Source organism: Oreochromis niloticus, linkage group LG19 (genome assembly GCF_001858045.2).
Source record: "Oreochromis niloticus isolate F11D_XX linkage group LG19, O_niloticus_UMD_NMBU, whole genome shotgun sequence".
NCBI lineage: Eukaryota > Metazoa > Chordata > Actinopteri > Cichliformes > Cichlidae > Oreochromis > Oreochromis niloticus.
The window spans coordinates 23,129,141-23,133,025 of NC_031983.2; positions in this window are offsets into that span (position 1 = coordinate 23,129,141).

The window sequence follows — 3,885 nt, forward strand, 5'->3', positions numbered from 1 at the left end:
TCAATCTTCATGTGGTAAAGAAAATCTGATCCTAGTTTCTGAGACAATGGAGTTTTTCGCAGTCCTTCACATCCGGCAGCATCAGACTGATGCTTAATCCTCGCAGTGCTCATACGTCAGAGTGCACATGATTGTATTTGTGGATGTGCACCCTTCAAATATCAATAGCTGAAATCCAAGCACGGGCACTTTTGTTGAAATCAAACACTGAGTTTGGGCTGAGTCAGGGAGCTGGCAGAGACACCGTGTAATTTAATCATTGCAAATTAATTTGCTTTGTCTGCAAAGGAAGCTACAACTTAATTTGTGACAGACTCAACTGTGCAAGTCAGATGTGTCCAGAAAAAGACTCGTCGTTCTGATGCATATTTTTGGAACATGTGGCAGCCCATTTTATCTGGTTTCTGTCTTTCCTGCTGCTATCATATGTATTTGGATTAAATCAAGTTCCACGCCAAGATTGGATTACAGTTCACAGCGAATTCAAGACAATATCTTCAGTCAGAGAGAGTGTGTCCTTTTATCCTCTGCTCTTCCATTTCAAGAGTACAGCACATCCTTCTTTGGCGTGAATGTGCTGAGTTAGCAGTGATTAAATGGGATGGATTTAAATCTTGTGAAGGTAAATTAGAAAGTAGCAAAGATCTAAAAACCTAACAACAGAGATAATAAACATAGATATGGAGATACTGAAATGTTGTGACTCCCTACTTTTAGACATCTAAACACCGTCACTTCAGAAAGTTATAGACAGAAATGCTTTTTAGCTTTTCATGCTTTTCAGATTTCTGTGCAAAGGCAGGCCAGTGCCAATATTCATGCCTCTTTCCACCTCTAAAATATTTTCAAACAGGAAATATCCTGTGTTCAAGTGATGCTGAAAAAAGAAATCAAGACCTTTAGTACTTTGTTTGTTCCTCTATCTACAGGAATCATATTTTGCCAAAGTAGTGAAAAGCCTTCATCATTATTTGGATCTACTGAAATCATCCAATATGTCCAATTGGTCCACGATTTCAGTTGTTTTACAGCTCATACAGTTGCTGCTAATCTGCAAGCTGCTTTGAAACCCTGGGTTGAAGAATAAAAATGGTCAAATACTGTATTCTCAGGCTCATTAGAACCATTTAAACTCTGTTTTTGCCTTATAGGCTGTATTTCCATATATGTTTGTACATTTTCCAACAGATCACTGCACCTATTTTCAATTTTTCCAGCAAACTTTAAACAAAATGAGGGGTGACTCAAGATTTTTGCACAGCACTACAGAATAGGTAGAAGAAGGCATAAAGCTTTCCTATTAATAAAGCTTATAGTTAAGGTTGGATGAGGTGATCCTGAACCATCCTTCAGTTATTGGTGCTCTCGGCTCGGGCTGCATGCCATAAACTTTTTGTCTTCTCGCGCTTGCAGCTTTGTCCTCTCTGTCCTTTCTCTGCACCTTTCTACGGCTATTTCAAAGCTGTGCTTACTAAACACTAAACACAATTCCCTGTAATTACTCAATACACATTAATAGCATTGTGCTTATAACAACCAGTTTAAAACTGCACAAATACAGTTTGTATTTGTTTAATTGTTTTAACTGTTGGCTTTGTCTGTCTTTGCATCTTTGCATCATTGTGTTATCAGTCTCCCAGCATGTATTGACTTTCAGAGTTTGAAAACCATGACAGGATAAAAAGCACCCCTCTGTTCCTGTTCCCAGCTGACCTTTCGTACTGAGGTGACCACAGATATTGCTGACAGTGGTTTCCAGTTAGAACAACCTAAGCAATGAAGTGAATTAGATTGCAATACTGCGTGACTTTTAGTGGAAAGGAAAGGCGCAGGAGAAAGAAATCAAGCAGAAAAGGTGACCGTGCTCCTGAGTGCTGATGCAAACATTTATTTAAGTGCTGAAGTCACAGGCTGCTGAGCAATTCTCTGACAGCTGACGGCTGCAGTATGACTGTTTTCAGCAGTCTGTGAGACTAATCTGACTACAGAGCACCACTTCACCACAGGCACTCAGTGATTTGTATTTAAATCAGTCATCTGTATAGTATTGGCAGCATTTGGAGGGCAGCTAGGACGTTTGGCCTGTTTTCATTGATCTTATCTGTGGAAGATTAGGACACACATACATACTGATGATGAAGGTGACTGCAGCGAGAGGAGGAGTATTAAACCGCAACACAATTCAATGTTTGCTCTCACACACAGTCAACTATCAGCTGTGCGGACGTAACATAAATCCTGCTAATGATAATAAACCTCAACACAGTCGTTATACTGTCTCCGTTTACAGGCTATCAATACTCATCATAGCATGTACTGTTAATTCAGCACCCTCCAAGTTCTTTTTTATTGACTCTTAGCCCAGAGACATTGATTAAGAGCTCATTACACTGATAACCCAGCAAACAACAAGAGGTATCTCACTGGATTAAGCAATTAACTGCATTTGAAAGGAGAATAAAAGCAAGACGAGGGGAAATGAGGCACAGATCAATAGCAGGACTGCAGCAGCATGACAGCAATGGGTAAAGAGAAAGGACATTACCAGAATTTTGTGCTATATTTCACATGTTGGTAAAAACCACAGATTGTGTCTGAACGATGAACACAGCCTCTGAGGTGTCATTCACTTGTTTGTAGACTCTATTTTGAAGCATCAACTTGGGCTTGGTGGCCATCGCCATCTTGGGTTTTTTTTTTTGTTTTGTTTTGTTTTTTTGTCTTTAGAGCCAGTAGTGATGATAACAAGTCATTTTGAAGGATAGAAGCAAGGGTGGACTTACAAGTGAGACCTCTTGTAATGTATGGTTTGAAGACAGTTGCACTGACAAAAAGATGGGAGGCTGAGCTGGAGGTGGCAGAGCTAAAGATGTTAAGATGGAGAAGTTTGGACGCAAAGTTAGAGAGGCAAGGCTAAAATGGTTAAGACATGTTCAGAGGAGGGATAGGGCTGATAATCTGCTGTAGTGACCCCTTAAAAAATGAAGAAGAGGCAGAAGAGGTGACCATATCTGGTCAAAAGAGAAGTGCACTAAACTAGATTTGGTTTCCAAGTTGCATCTGTAGACTGTAGTAGTTCATTGCCCACACTGAGATATTTGCTACTACATGCTAAGTAACAGACTAAATAAATACTAGAACTGCATTCATCAAAGCTAGAACATCGACCTTTTGGACAATCAACTGCTCAGCGGGTCATATTATTATTCCAAAATGTACCAAGAGCACAAACACAGTCAAGAGTTCCAGTCTGTAGACTAAAAAAAGCTGAGATCATCACTAGCAGCTACAGCTAACCCTGCAAACTTTAAACCTTAATGCAATTTAAAAGGATTAGTTGTTATAAAGAAGGAGATTTATTCAATATTATGTTGTTTGTCATGTTTGTTCCCACTTACGCAGAAATTAACCGGTTTCCTGTTTTAATTAATTTCTAAGAGGACACTACATTAATTTTCCCATTACAGGCTTAAAACAGTTGGCTAGGATCTGATGACAATCTACATTTATTTTAGCTTTTCATTCATACACTACTGGCACATGGAACTGGAAACCTTGAAGCTGCTATCTTCTATCTGGTTAATTGCTGGTAATCCTGAAGCTGTGACAAACTGGCAGCTGTGTTCAAAGACTGGGGTTGGTAATTTTAGTATGCAACACTGTGCCAGTTCTCTGTAAAAAGCCCACAAACTGCCATTTGTAAAAACTACAGTGTCTTCTTTGTCCTCAGTAATGCTAAACTGCGTATCTTTGAAATTTACACTAATGTCCTCCTGTGTTTTGTGTTTAATGTTTCGCTATCACGTGACCTTTTACAGAGCACAGAAACATTTAAATAATTCAAAACTACAAAAAACAAGACCATGACTCAGAACTTTCATGCAG